Below are 15948 nucleotides of genomic sequence, written 5' to 3'. Positions count from 1 at the left end.
AGAGATCATCTGTTTCTTCTCCTCTCTCTTTTTCTCCTTTCTTTCTCTCTCTCACTCTTCCCCTCTCACAGCCATGACCCAATTGATTTGAGTGGGTCAGCCCTGGGTGCTGAGAATGGCTCTATGGAACCTCCACCTCAGGTGCTAAAAATAGCTCAGTTGCTAGCATTGGCCCCAGATGGTCAGAGCATTGGCCCCAGACTGGGGTTTCCAGCTAGATTTCAGTAGGGGCACATGCAGAAGTCTATCTCCCCCACTCACACTTAAAAAAAAAAAGTGGTAGTTATGGAAGGAGCATTGAAGAAATTAAATGTACCCTGGGAACAGATGGTTAAGAAGGAGACAATCATGTGAGGAGCAAGGGATCATGTTTCAGGCAGAAGGAACAGCCATATGTGAAAGCTCTAATTCCAGAAGGAGCTTAGCCTGGTTCAGGGGAAGAAAGGTCACATGGCTGCAGTGTCCCCGGTGAGGGGAAGAGTGCCACCAGATGAGACTGGAGAGGTAGGTAGGTAGGGGCCACGGGAGTATGACTTTTATTTCAAGTGCTACGGGAAACTAAGGGCAGGTTTTAAGCAGGAAACTGACAGAATCTTAAATTCTCAAAGGTCACTGGAGCTATTCTGTGAGTGGATAGGAGGGAGTCCAGGGTAGATAAAGGCAGGGGGGCGGTCAGGACACTAGTGCAGAAATCTGAGCAAGTGACAATAGCTTGGGTAGAGTGGAGACCCTGGAGATGGAGGGAAGGGAGGAAATGTATGATATTTCCGGAGGTGTAACTAGCAGGCCTTGGTAAGGAATCAATGGTGGGTGCTCACGGAGAATGAAGTTTCAAAAATGACACTCAGGTCTTTGGCTTTTATCTCACCGAAAGAACAAAGCATCCGCCAGGTGGAGGAGGCGACAGAAGGAGAGCTGGTTTGGGAGGTGAAATGAGAGGTAGAAAGTTCAGGCTTGGACATGCTAATTTAGAGGTGATGGTAAGACATCTCAGCAAAAGTGGCAAGAAGCCACTGGTTCTGTGAATTAGCAGCTCAAAAGAGTGGTCTGGATTAAACATAAATCTAATGGGAAACGCTGTTTGTGTTCTCAGCGTGAAGTCTGAGAATAATTAAATGTGATGACGTGGACATTTAGAGTTTTGCCATCTAGAAGGATGTAGCATTAACTAGACTTATTGTGGTGACTGTTTGGCAATATACGTAAATATCGAATCATTATGTTGTGCATTTGAAAGTAACATAATGCTCTATGTCAATTGTACCTCCACCTAAAAAAAAGCAATGGATTAGAAAAATTTAAAGCATGATTTAGCAATGAAATAGATCTTGCTCTTATATCAAGCCTTTCTGTCAAACAACACAATGCGCATTATTGAGTCAGAATGGCGGATGAGAATGAGAAGCACTTAGCAGGGAGGAGAGAGGGGAAGGGTTAGCTCCCCCCCCTGTAGAAGGGGGGTGTTATGGTCTGGAGTCCTCCCCCCACAGTTAGGTGTCCTTCTCTGCCAGGGCAGAATCACTTGGTCACATTTTTACAAAAGTTCCTATCTCCTCACTTCTTAAAAAAGATGGTTTAGAGGCCACAGTACCTGGGGAAGGGGGTCTCTTTTCCAGGATTTTATATTTAGCCCTTCTGAATTGTGGCTTCTGTTTCGGAACAACAGTAAACAGAAGGGAGTGTTTAGCACGCTGCCTGGCACATTGTAAGTGTCCAACTACTCACAGCAATCATTAACATTAGAAGAAAGGACCCTGGCCTGAAAACCAGAGGTTCTAGGTTCATTTCTGGGTGACAAATGACAAAAGATAAAAAAGTTCTAACTAGCATCAAGGAAAAAGAACTGTATTGACTCACCGAGCCTGAAAAACTGGGCAGATAGGTCGTAAAACTACAGAGCAGTGGGAACTAGGGCCTCTGGAAGCAGCCATTCAACACTTTCTATTTGCCTCCGCTTTTCATTCTCCGTTGGCCTGATTCTCTCCTGGTGCAGAAAGGTCTTCTCCGCGTGACAGAAAACACGGTTGTGCCTGCTAATCAACCCTAGCAGAAGGAATGCCCGCCCGTGCCCTGCTTCCATGAATTAATCCCGGGGACTGACTCTAATGGGCCTGAGGCCACGTAGCTACCCCTTAAACCAGTGACTGTTGTCAGGGGAACGAGACACTACCTAGGCCCAGGTCACCAGTGCAGCCGCTGAGCCACACGAGTGTTCCTATTCTGTCAACCAAGACCCTCAGCTTTGTCATGATAAAAGTGGAACTTTCTGACCCATCTCACCTACTGTTTGTTTTGTTTTAATAAGGAGGAATGAAGAACACCAGGTCTGTGAAAATGCCACACGTGTGTTAGCTTAGCTAACACCTTTTTTTTTTTTTTTTTTTACAGACAGAGAGAGAGAGTCAGAGAGAGGGACAGACAGGAACACAGAGAGATGAGAAGCATCAATTATCAGTTTTTCATTACAACACCTTAGTTCATTGATTGCTTTCTCATATGTGCCTTGACCGTGGGTCACAGCAGACCGAGTAACCCCTTGCTCAAGCCAGTGACCTTGGGTCCAAGCTGATGAGCTTTTTTTTTTTTTTCTTTTTTTTTTTTTACAGAGACAGAGAGTGAGTCAGAGAGAGGGATAGACAGGGACAGACAGGCAGGAACGGAGAGAGATGAGAAGCATCAATCATTAGTTTTTCATTGCGTGTTGCAACATTTTAGTTGTTCATTGATTGCTTTCTCATTTGTGCCTTGACCACGGGCCTTCAGCAGACTGAGTAACCCCTTGCTGGAGCCAGCAACCTTGGGTTCAAGCTGGTGGGCTTTTGCTCAAACCAGATGAGCCCACGCTCAAGCTGGCGACCTCGGGGTCTGGAACCTGGGTCCTCTGCATCCCAGTCCGATGCTCTATCCACTGCGCCACCACCTGGTCAGGCCAAGCTGGTGAGCTTTGCTCAAACCAGATGAGCCCGCGCTCAAGCTGGTGACCTCGGGGTCTCGAACCTGGGTCCTCCACATCCCAGTCCGATGCTCTATCCACTGTGCCACCAACTGGTCAGGCCTTAGCTAACAACTTTTGTCAGCCCAAACTACTTTACACCAAGCTCATTAGACAGCAACTTATTCACTTCTGGTGAACATCATAACCATTTAAATAACATTCAAATTTTATCAACAATAAAAATGGCATACACTTACCCAGGGGTGTCAAACTCATTTGCCTTAAGATGGCAGGTTGGGGAACAAACCTATCAGTTATTAGGAGAAGCACGATCTCTCGGTGAACAGAGATCGTGGAGTAGCAGGACTTGGAGTAGCAGGGTCAGGTCCTGCATCTCTTAAAATACCAATCAGTTTATCGACCACGTGGCTTCTCTTCCCTGCTCACCCTGATGGAATGTAATGGACCCTCTCTCTCTATGAAATGCATTAGAATAGAGTTTGATTGCAGTTCAATAATGCAGTTATTTGGATAGAACTCAAGGGCACCGGGAGACTCGCCGAGAGACCCAGAGTGGTTTTGCTGCATGTTTAGAGCTCAGAGCATTGGTGGGGAGGCAGCTGGCCAGGGAGCAGCAGGAAGACATTCCTTTCCTGTGCTGGGGACAGCAGCTGCAGTTAAAACTGAAGAACACAGTAAGTGCTCAATAAACTTTGCTGACTAACAGTTTGGCAACAAATAACAGGAGCCTAAAATGTTCTTATCTTTTAATCTGCTAGTTATACATGTAGAACTTATCCTTAGATAAACCAATATAAGTATAAACCAATATCTATGTTCTTTTTTAAATTACTGAATTTATTGGGGTAACATCAGTTCACTATTTAATATATATATTTCTTTATTGATTTTAAAGAGAGAGAAACATCGACCTGTTATTCCACTTATTTATGCATTCATTGGTTGACTATTGATTCTTTTTTATAAAATTTATTTATTCATTTTAGAGGGGGGGGAGAGAGAGAGAGAGAGAGAGAGAAGGGGGAGGAGCAGGAAGCACCAACTCCCATATGTGCCTTGACCAGGCAAGCCAGGATTTTGAACCGGCAACCTCAGTGTTTCCAGGTTGACGCTTTATCCACTGCGCCACCACAGGTCAGCCTGATTCTTCTTCTTCTTCTTTTTTTTTTTTTTTTTACAGTGACAGAGAGAGTCAGAAAGAGGGATAGACAGGGACAGACAGACAGGAATGGAGAGAGATGAGAAACATCAATCATTAGTTTTTCGTTACGCATTGTGACACCTTAGTTGTTCATTGATTGCTTTCTCATATGTGCCTTGACCATGGGCCTTCAGCAGACTGAGTGACCCCTTGCTCTAGCCAGAGACCTTGGGTCCAAGCTGGTGAGCTTTGCTCAAACCACATGAGCCCGCGCTCAAGCTGGTGACCTTGGGGCCTCGAACCTGGGTCCTCCACATCCCAGTCCAATGCTCTATCCACTGCGCCACTGCCCAGTCAGGCAACTGTTGATTCTTGTAGGCGCCCTGATTGGAATCGAACCCACAACCTTGGCATATTGGGACTACAATTTAACCAACTAAGCTACCCAGCCAGGACTCACTATGCTTTTTATTTTATTTTCGAGTGTCTCACTCAGTATAACAACACCCTCTACACTCCATGTCATGCCCCATGCAAGTCTCTTTCCACCCCATTACCCCCCCTTTGCCCCTAGCCCTCTACCCCCCCCCCCCACCTTTCCCTCTGGCTAGTGCTTTTTGTAAAAGTCCATCACTGCAGATGGCATGCGCTGGCCAGGGGCGTCTCCTCAGAGATATGGAAGGGCTGGGCTTGTGAAAGGACCAATGTGCCTTTGGCTAGAGATCTACCACATCCATCCTTGGAAGAGAAATAGAAAAATATATAGCCTTTATCAGTTTAGTAATTAGGTTAATCTACCAAGATACTGTAATTACATTTACTTTTGTAAGTATCTATATAACAGTGATCTATTTTGGTCTCAGTTTTTCAGTAGTTTTAATTATGGGCAAAAAAAAAAATGGTTCATCACTTCAATTTTATACAAGCAAACACTTCTAAACAAATGTCCAATAACAGAGAAAGGGATTTTAGGGTATATGTTTATGGTGACTTGCTGCAGTGAAGTGAACGACCTTCTTGCGATAAGTATTCTGAGCTGAGCCCTTTTCTTTTCTTTTTTTTCTTTCTTTCTCTCCTCCCCTTACCTCCCCTCCCCTCCCTTCCCCTCCCTTCTTCTCCCCTCCCTTCTTCTCCCCTCCCTTCCCCTTCCCTCCCCTCCCCTCCCTTCCCCTCCCTTCTTCTCCCCTCCCTTCCCCTTCCCTCCCCTCCCCTCCCTTCCCCTCCCTTCTTCTCCCCTCCCTTCCCCTTCCCTCCCCTCCCCTCCCTTCCCCTCCCTTCTTCTCCTCTCCCCTTTTCTCCCCTCCCTTCCCCTCCCTTTCCCTCCCCTCCCTTCCCCTCCCCTCCCCTCTCCTCCCCTATCCCTTTCCTTCCCCTTTCTCTCCCCTCCCCTCTCCTCCCCTCCCCTCCCTTCCCCTCCCCTTTCCCTCCCCTTCTCTCCCCTCCCTCTCTTCCCTTCCCTTCTTTTCTTTTCGATAGAGATCCTTTGTCCTGTGAAGTTGCGTGAAAAGACTAGGGAAAAGCTGCCGTGGGAGCCTGGGACGAGGACCACTTCCGGGGGAGCCCTGAGCGGGCCCCCTGCACGGGCCTGCCTGCTCCAGCTTTGCGGAGGCTGGCTGGCATAAGGACCAGGGAGGAAGAAGCTGCTCCAACAGCAAAATGACCCTGGCACCTCTTCCTGGAGCCAGGGTGGCCTTGTATCAAACACACTTGTTAAACCCGCTGTTTAGAAATTGCTGCAGAGAGGAACTAAAGGTATAAACAAGTCCTGGGGCAAATTCCAGCCGCAGACTTCCTATTTTTTGCATGTGGCTCCAAGTCTTTGGATCGCAGCGACCTTATCTATAAAACAGGAGGCTCCACAAAGACCGGTTCAGTTAACTTTATTAGTGCCTACTCTGTGCCATAAAGAATCTAATTCCACCCCCATAAATTACCTAATTTCACAGAAACCCAGATCCTAGAAAATGTCTTTGATGTTTAGTGGCCTGCGGGGCTGTCAGTCAGGAAAGGCTACAGCGGGGGCTGAATACAACCACTATCCTTCCTCCTGCACCTGATGCCTTTGTAAAGGGTCCAGTCCTTTGACTACTGTGTCTTTTCTCAAAACAGATCAAAATGTGAACTCACATCTCAGGTTACCGCAATGGTTTTTAGCAAGGATGTTACTTAAATATGGTCTGGTTGGAATTAGCACTAGAATCTTAAGCTGATTTCTCTGTCCCCTTAGTAAATCTAGCCACAACAATTAGAAGCATTCACAAGTCCCAACCCGGAATTAAGCATGTGATTTATTTCCTGGGTAAGACAGTGTAGGATCAACAGTGCCCACAAGGCAAAGGATTTGTCCAGTTGCCACCCTTCCCTGCCACCCCTGACTCAAGCCAGGAAATTGTGTGTTTACAATCTGCATGACCCTTGTGTAGGAGGATAGGCACATTTGCATAGTGGCCCTAAAGCTTGCTGTAAGGTATTTTCCCCGCCGAGGAAGAAAGAAGGGCATAGCCACCAAGTGTGGAACAGCAAAAGCTTTATCAGGGATGAGGTTCTCTGGTCCACAAAACAGGCCAGTGAAGTCACGCTGCCTCCCCTGTTTGGGGGTAATTTATGGCGTCGGTAGGGTGGCCGGGTTGATATGACGTGGCGAAATTTCATTGGCTGACAAACAGTCGTTCTTTTTCTTTTTCTTTTTTTAAAATTTATTTATTTTATTTATTTTTTACAGAGACAGAGAGTGAGTCAGAGAGAGGGATAGACAGGGACAGACAGGAACGGAGAGAGATGAGAAGCGTCAATCATTAGTTTTTCATTGCGCATTGCAACACCTTAGTTGTTCATTGATTGCTTTCTCATATGTGCCTTGACTGCGGGCCTTCAGCAGACCGAGTAACCCCTTGCTGGAGCCAGCAACCTTGGGTTCAAGCTGGTGGGCTTTTTGCTCAAACCAGATGAGCCCACGCTCAAGCTGGCGACCTCGGGGTCTCGAACCTGGGTCCTCTGCATCACAGTCCGACGCTCTATCACTGCGCCACTGCCTGGTCAGGCTTTATTTTTTTAATTTATTCATTTTAGAGAGGAGAGAGAGAGAGAAGGGGGGAGGAGCAGGAAGCATCAACTCCCATATGTGCCTTGACCAGAAAAGTGCAGGGTTTTGAACCGGCGACCTCAGTGTTCCAGGTCGACGCTTTATCCACTGCGCCACCACAGGTCAGGCCAACAGTCATTCTTTTTCAAAGGGCTTCCGGGAAGTTTCTTTGGGCGCACATGGGTGTGGGTGGTTCCAGCCAAAGTTCCCGGGCCTGGTTCCTCACGTGACCTTCCCCCATTGCCAACCGACCTCACAATCCGACCTTTTATGTTAGATAGGGCGCCGCTATTTGTCTGGCTACTTCCTGCTGGTTAGGGGCGTCGGGGGAAAGGGAGGTCGGAAGGTGGTGGCTCTGAGGGGAGTTGTGTATGTGGGTGTAGGAGCATCTGGTTGACCGTGACTCGAGAAACCTCGCGGATGCGGCCTTGTAAGAATCTAAGAAAAAGAGAAGCAAACATGAGTAATATGCTGATAACTAGAGGAGGACCTAAGGATAGGGGCAGCCCAGGTGAGGATGGGTGGCTGCCACCAGGAGTTAAGTGGGTTGTAGGAGGAGAGGTCCTTGTGCAGTTTCTCTTGTAGTCCAGGGGTCCCCAAACTAGGGCCCGCGGGCCACATGCGGCCCCCTGAGGCCATTTATCCGGCCCCCGCCGTACTTCTGGAAGGGGCACCTCTTTCATTGGTGGTCAGTGAGAGGAGCATAGTTTCCATTTAAATACTGGTCAGTTTGCCTGTCCAGGCGGTGGCGCAGTGGATAGAGCGTCAGACTGGGATGCAGAGGACCCAGGTTCGGGACCTCAAGGTCGCCGGCTTGAGCGTGGGCTCATCTGGTTTGAGCAGGAGGTCTACCAGCTTGAACCCAGGGTCGCTGGGTCCAACAAGGGGTTGCTCGGTCTGCTGAAGACCCGCGGTCAAGGCACATGTGAGAGAGCAATTAATGAACAACTAAGGTGTTGCAAGCGCAATGGAAAACTAATGATTGATGCTTCTCATCTCTCTCCGTTCCTGTCTGTCTGTCCCTGTCTGTCCCTCACTCTGACTCACTTTCTGTCTCTGAAATAAATAAATAAATAAAGACTTAAAAAAAAAAATACTTTAAATACTGGTCAGTTTGTTGATTTAAATTTACTTGTTCTTTATTTTAAATATTGTATTCCCGTTTTTTGTTTTTTTTTTTACTTTAAAATAAGATATGTGCAGTGTGCATAGGGATTTGTTCATAGTTTTTTTTATAGTCCGGCCCTCCAACGGTCTGAGGGACAGTGAACTGGCCCCCTGTGTAAAAAGTTTGGGGACCCCTGTTGTAGACGGTTGAGGACATTGATGTTTCCTTCCATCAGGCCAGTCTCACTGAACAGCATTGCTCCCTGCTTTACCTCACTCTGGCGGCAGGTTCCTGGTGGGAGGGACAGGAGCAACAGAGGGATCTTTAGGGCCCAATCTTTTGGTGAGCCAGAGACAGGTGGGGCCCAGTGGTTCTGACTGCCAGTGGTCCTGTATGGGGGCGAGCTTGAGGCGGGAGACATGGTACCAAGGTGTCTGCCCTAGGAGCTTGGCTGCAGTAGGAGTAGTCAGTTTTACCGTATGGGGTCCCGTCCACCTGGGCTGTAGGGAGCCGGGCTGGAGCTCCCTCAGAAGAACCCTGTTTCCTGGCTGGAGGGGGACCACTGGGTGTGCTTCATCTGGACCCCCTATGGGAGGAAGGGTCCGGTCCATGTGTTCCCTGAGAAGATGGTGGAGTAAAGACAGAAAGGGGAGGTAGGTGGCGAGAGGAGGGGGGTTTGGCTAAGAGAGAAAAATTGGATATCCAGTGTCTAAAGAAGCCTGTTAGATCAAGGGAGGAAAGAATCTGAAGGAGTGCGAAAGGGGGATTCCGTCCAAACTGCATGTCAGGAGTGGTGCGAGAAGGAGAAAAGAAGGGGTCCCGTCTACTCCCATAACCGAGACCCGAGAGGGAACTAGAGGTCCAGAGTGTGATGGCAAAACAGAGAAGGCAGCTCCCGTGGCCACAAGAAATTAGATGGACTTACCCGCTACCTGCAGCATTACCCTGGGCTCGGCGAGGGTGATGGGGTCTTCAAGTCCGGGCGCGTCAGTCGTCCATGAGGCCTAGGAGTTCGAGCGATGGGCCTGCCTGGTTGGATTGGCCTCCCATTTGGGTGGCTTGTCCTCCACGTGGAGGTGCCAAGAAAGAGCCTGTTACCCAAAGGGGGCAATCGCTCGGCCAGAGATCGGGCTGCTTGCAGTCAGGGCAGGGCTTAGTAGGCGGCCTCAGGCAGGGGCACTGTCGGGACCAGTGACCCTCCTTGCCACACTTAAAGCAAGCTCCTAGTGGGGTTCCTCTTTGCGGCCCGGACTTGGGTCGGGCACTTCCTGTGCCTTACCCCTGTTGCTCTGCCGGCCTCAGGGCTGCCACAAGAGCCTGGGTTTGGAGCATCACCTTTTGCTGCATGCAGGCCTGGCAAGCAGCCTCGGCCTTTTTCTACTAGCCACGACCATTAAAAACTTTAAATGCCATGTTCATCAGGTGTCGGATAGGGGTTTGGGGGTTGAGAATAAGAGGAGGGGGGGCTCCTGGGGAGCCCAGCACCCAGATCCATCTGGAAACACCGGAGCCAGGGGCAGGACAGGGCCAGGCCTTCCTGCAAGACTCTGGGGTTAGGCCCTGGCTGGTTGGCTCAGTGGTAGAGCGTCGGCCTGGCGTGCAGAAGTCCCGGGTTCGATTCCCGGCCAGGGCACACAGGAGAAGCGCCCATCTGCTTCTCCACCCCTCCCCCTCTCCTTCCTCTCTGTCTCTCTCTTCCCCTCCCACAGCCGAGGCTCCACTGGAGCAAAGATGGCCCGGGCGCTGGGGATGGCTCCTCGGCCTCTGCCCCAGGCGCTAGAGTGGCTCTGGTCGCAACAGAGCATTGCCCCGGAGGGGCAGAGCATCGCCCCCTGGTGGGCAGAGCGTCGCCCCCTGGTGGGCGTGCCAGGTGGATCCCGGTCGGGCGCATGCGGGAGTCTGTCTGACTGTCTCTCCCCATTTCCGGCTTCAGAAAAATACAGGAAAAAAAAAAAAAAGAAGACTGGGGTTAGGCCGTGGAGTCAGGAGCCCTGCAAACCTGTGTGAGAGCCAATGGCCAGCAGAAGAGGGCCTGACAGGGGAGGGGCTTAAGAACACAGCCGAGAAGGGAGGGAATCCTGGCCAGCAGGGGAGGGGGCTTCCTGGAGGGAAGAGACCCAAGTGGAAGAGGTCTGCAGAGGGACCAGAGAGGGGTCCTGAGAGAGGGGCGCCCCCCAGGGGTTGGGTAGAAGGGGGAGAGAGTTGGGGGTTGGCAAAGGAGGAAAGATCAGGAGTGGAGGATTTAGCTGAGGTTTCTCTGGCCTGTTTTATTTTGAAGTCTTTTATTCACAAGACTTCAAAAAGCTTATTTACTGAGAAATTGGCATAATATCAAGCATAACTTTTACTTAAAGATACATGGAGTACACCTGCATGATAGCTTAATAATAATATAATATCAAAAGGCATTAATTGCTATTGCTTCTATGGTTCCCACAACATTCCTCTCTTTATCTCAAGGGATAACCTTGAAAGGAACAGAAATCTTATGAGAATGTTTTACTGAGAAAAGCCCTGTACTGCCTTCAGTCACATAGATCTGTTTCAGTGACCCGCCTTCAAGTCACAAAACAATTCTCTTGGCAAAACATTCTTTTCTTGTTGGCTGTGTTCCCATCCAAGGCCATGCAATGGATTATTCCACTACACTGGCCAAAAAGGGCCTGTGCCATGTAGCAGGCAGCACAGAGATTAGGACGGGAGTGCATATACTAGAAGCCCTGAATGTAAGGGATCTCCAACCAGTTCCCAGTTCTTTTTAAATTGGTGAGGTTGTTAAAATCAAAAGTCCCTTCAGGGCCCTGGCTGGTTGGCTCAGCGGTAGAGCGTTGGCCTGGCGTGCAGGGGACCTGGGTTCAATTCTCGGCCAGGGCACATAGGAGAAGCGCCCATTTGCTTCTCCACCCCCACCCCCTCCTTCCTCTCTGTCTCTCTCTTCCCCTCCCGCAGCCAAGGCTCCATTGGAGCAAAGATGGCCTGGGTGCTGGGGATGACTCCTTGGCCTCTGCCCCAGGTGCTAGAGTGGCTCTGGTCGTGGCAGAGCGACACCCCGGAGGGGCAGAGCATCGCCCCCTGGTGGGCAGAGCATCGCCCCTGGTGGGCGTACCGGGTGGATCCTGGTCGGGTGCATGCAAGAGTTTGTCTGACTGTCTCTCCCCATTTCCAGTTTCAGAAAAATACAAAAAAAAAAAGGTCCCTTCAGGAGGCCACTTGGTCTGGTTATCCAGTGGGTTCTGTGGCCTGGCCACATTGGAGAAGATCAGTTTCTTCTTCTTTAGGGAGGGAGAGATTCTGGATAAGGCACTCCAGGAGTGTTTTTGAGCCAGGTTTTTAGATTCCTGTGCTTCTATGGTCACCCTCAGCCCTCGGAGTGATCAGAGATGAGAATTGGCGTGCCACAACTCAAGCTCTGGTCACTGGATGGTTAGGTGTGTCCGGGACATCTCCACGGGCACACATGCACTTGGAATGGATAAGAGGTCCCTGACACAGATGCGGTTACGAACAGGGAGTCTCAGCGGAAAGAACTGAGGGGAGGCTGGAGGCATGGGACCTACCGCACCACGTGCCGAAGTGGGTGGGAGGTCGGAGATCCTGGTTCTTCCTCGGAAGGGAAGAGGAGAGGAGCGGCCCCAGCAGGCTTCAAGCTCCTCCCAGGTTTTGGCACCAACATAAGGTATTTTCCCCGACATGGAAGAAAGAAGGGCATAGCCACCAAGTGTGGAATAGCAAAAGCTTTATTTATTAGAGCACATCCCAGATGAGGTTCTCTGGTCTGCAAAACGGGCCAGAGAAGTCACACCGCCTCCCCTGTTTGGGGGTAATTTATAGCGTCAGTAGGGTGGTTGGGTTGATATGACGTGGTGAAATTTCACTGGCTGACAGACAGTCGTTCTTTTTCAAAGGGCTCCTGGGAAGTTTCTTTTGGCGGGCCTGGGTGTGGGTGGTTCCAGCCAAAGTTCCTGGGCCTGGTTTCTCACGTGACCTTCCGCCATTGCCAACTGACCTCACACTTGCTAAACTGTATTTTTTTTTCAGGTTAAAATAATCCGTTCAACAAATTTATTGATTCTATAAAGAACCCCAAACACACATATTCTTGTTATCAGGAAGCAGTAAACAGAATCCACAGTCCCTGTCCCAGGTTGCAACTGAGTTAGGGAGGTAGCCAACATACAAGGCACTGGCATAAGAACACTTACAAGACAAAGAAGTGTGAGTGCAGATCCCCGTCACGAAAGTTGCTTACATGCTGCATAATGGAAAAGGGAATAACTTGCCTCTATCCTACTGACCTATAATCAATGACTGTCTGTCTGTCTTCCTCAGTGGGCTTCAGCTAAGCCCGATCCAGACCGTCTTGAATTTTGTACTTGCAGCTCCTCTCAAAATATGACAAAGAGCTAACACTCCACCAATGTTGACTGAAACACTTAATAGTTTCAGGTAGGTGAGTGAATCAAAGAATCATCCTCCAAGCCAGCAATTTTCAACCCATGTGCCACAAGAATTTTTAAAACATCAAATACACGACTATTCAGTCAGGGACACTGACCTATTTTACATTAGATTATCAAATAAAAAAAACGACAACAGCCAACACAATAGCCATCCAGTGTGAATAAATCACAATTATACCTATTTTTTTTTTTTTTGTCAGGTTGTCAAAAAATATATTCTTGGGTATGTCGCAGAATCTTAGTAATTAGTTTATGTATGCTGTGAGATGAAAAATGTTGAAAATCACTGCCTTAGACTATATCCCTAAACATGAAATTATTGGGAATATTCATTTCCCCCCCTTTTTTCCAAGTGAGAGGAGGGGAAATAGATAGACTCCTACATGGGCCCTGACCAGGATCCACATGGCAACCCTCGAGGCCAATGTTCTGCCCATCTGGGACCATAAGCATAACTGAGCTATTTTTAGCACCTGAGGTAGAGGCTCCAGGAGCCATCCTCAGCTCCTGGGCTGAGGGGAACCAATCGAACCATGGCTGTGAGAGGAGAAGAGAGAGAGAGAGAGAGAGAGAAGGGGAAGGAGGAGCGGTAAAGAAGCAGACAGGCGCTTCTCCTGTGCATCTTGACCGTAAATAGAACCCAGGATATCCACATGTGGGGTTGACACTCTACCACTGAGACAACTGGCCAGCATCCGGGAACATTCATTTTTAAGGTTCTAAATAAAGTTGAACTATTTTTCCAGTAAAGTTAATCAATTTACATCCCCACTAGAAGTCTAAGCGAGTGTCTATCCCATAGCACTATCACTACCAGAATAATGGTTTCAGCAAGGTCTTTTATTTTTTCTTTAATGAGATCAAGTAACTTTCCAGAAAAATAAACTTTAAAATATGAAACTATGAAATGTTCTCATCACAGCGAACTTTTCTGTTTAGTACCCATGGGTTTCTTACATAGCTGTCACCCTGAGTCCCTGCTACTCTGGGTTCTGCTTTTCCTCCCTAATGATATAGTTCGCCTCTTGGTTATTTTCAATCACTCTGTAATTCCTCGGGGTGCTTTTATACCTCCCAGCAAGCTGGATGACTTCTTATTGTTAGGACTCAGTCATTTCCAGTTGTTGCTATAAATATCTTTGCAATCTCCTGTCCCCCACTTTCCCAAGAGTAAAATTACTTGATCAAAGAGTACAAATAATTTTATAGCTCTTGTTACACACTGCTGAGTTGCTGGGCAAGTTTGTTTGTTTGTTTAGAAAGGGATAGAGCCTGACCAGGTGGTGGCGCAGTGGATAGAGCGTCGGACTGGGATGCAGAGGACCTGGGTTCAAGACCCTGAGGTTGCCAGGTTGAGCACGGGCTCATCCAGTTTGAGCAAGGCTCACCAACTTGAGCCCAGGGTCACTGGCTCAAGCAAGGGGTCACTCGGTCTGCTATAGCCCCTTGGTCAAGGCACATATAAGAAATCAATCAATGGACAATTAAGGAACCACAACGAAGAATTGATATTTCTCACCTCTCTCCCTTCCTATCTGTCTGTTCCTCTCTCTGACTCTCTCTGTCTCTGCCACCAAGAAAAAAAAAAAAGGGATAGATAGGGACAGACAGGAATGGAGAGAGATAAGAAGCATCAATTCTTCATTGTGGCTCCTTAGTCTCCTTAGTTGTTCATTGATTGCCTTCTTGACTGGGGGCTACAGCAGAGCAAGTGACCTCTTGCTCAAGCCATCAACCTTGGGCTCAAACCAGCAACCTTTGGGCTCAAGCCAGTGACCATAGGGTCATGTCTATAATTCCATGCTCAAGCCAGCGACCCTGAGCTCAAGCCAATGAATCTGCACTCAAGCCAGATGAGCCTGCACTGAAGCTGGTGACACTGAGGTTTCGAACCTGGGTCCTCCGCATCCCAGTCTGATGCTCTATCCACTGTACCACCACCTGGTCAAGCTGCATGCTTGCTTTTTTTTTTTTTTTTTTAAAGGAAAGCCGACTGTACCGAAGAGCAGCTGCCTGCACCATCTTTCCCGAGCAAGGTACAGTAGTCTGGCATCTTAGCTGAAAGCCAGTCACCTGAGGTTCCCCATTCTGAACCTTAATTTTCTTACCTATAAAATGAGGGATTTGAATTGAATGGATTAAGGGCCTTTTCTACCAGCCATCTAGTTGTATTTCTCCCAGTCAGTTCTACATCACCCCGACTCCTGGGGGCTCAGACTTAGTTCAGTGCATGGGGTGAAGCTTTGCTTCCTCCTCCTTGTCTGCAGCCCCATCACAGTGCCCCACCACTAGAGGAGACTCAGCAGAGCCTATGGGTTCAGAGCAGTGGCCGGTTCTAATCAGCCTGCCACTTACTAGCTGTGTGACAAAATACTTACTCTCTCAGTGCCTCAGTTTCTCCATTTGTGAGGTTAACAATAGTTTCTACCTTATAAGGATTCTATGAGAATGAAATGAGCAGAACATTAAGGATGGTTGCCTGGCACTAGTTAAGTGCTATATAAAATGTTTAATAAAATTAACATGTGGCCCTGGCCGGTTAGCTCAGTGGCAGAGCGTCGGCCTGGCGTGCGGGAGTCCCGGGTTCGATTCCCGGCCAGGGCACATAAGGAGAAGCGCCCATCTGCTTCTCCACCCCGCCCCCTCTCATTCCTCTCTGTCTCTCTCTTCCCCTCCTGCAGCGAAGGCTCCATTGGAGCAAAGTTTGCCCGGGCGCTGAGGATGGCTCTGTGGCCTCTGCCTCAGGCGTTAGAATGGCTCTGATTGCGGCAGAGAGACACCCCAGATGGGCAGAGCATCGCCCCCTGGTGGGCGTGCTGGGTGGATCCCGGTCGGGCACATGGAGAAGTCTGTCTGACTGCCTCCCTGTTTCCAACTTCAGAAAAATACAAAAAAAAAAAAAAAAAAAAAAAAAATTAACATGTAAACTGTGGGTCTCTTTATACCACAACAGCTCTGTGACTGGTGCCCCAGCTTCTGGGTGCTTCTTACTGCTTCCTAAAGCCCAGGAATCTGAGCCCCAAATCTCTCATACAGCCCAGCTGCCCCCAGAATGGAGTACTATAGATGCCTCAGCTTGAAGACCCAGGCTTTTCACACAGGGCTTCCTAGAAATCTCTGCTATTTCCTTTTATTTTAAGGATCTAGTTAATTTGTTGATTTTTTTTTAAGAGAGAGAGGAAACAAGAATAAGAGGGAGAG

The 15948-nt window shown here is 48.7% G+C and overlaps 1 long non-coding RNA gene across 1 annotated transcript; it reads left to right on the top strand.

Annotated features, from left to right (window-relative positions):
- Positions 1–419: 419 nt before the first annotated feature.
- LOC136320883 (uncharacterized) lies at positions 420–5899 on the top strand. The gene is made up of 2 exons (XR_010728380.1): positions 420–504; positions 5574–5899. It is a non-coding gene; the product is annotated as an uncharacterized lncRNA (long non-coding RNA).
- Positions 5900–15948: the final 10049 nt, after the last annotated feature.

This window comes from Saccopteryx bilineata, chromosome 1 (genome assembly GCF_036850765.1).
Source record: "Saccopteryx bilineata isolate mSacBil1 chromosome 1, mSacBil1_pri_phased_curated, whole genome shotgun sequence".
Classification (NCBI taxonomy): Eukaryota; Metazoa; Chordata; class Mammalia; order Chiroptera; family Emballonuridae; genus Saccopteryx; species Saccopteryx bilineata.
The sequence above is the reverse complement of the archived record's forward strand: the minus strand, read 5'-3'. Positions and strand labels throughout refer to the sequence as shown.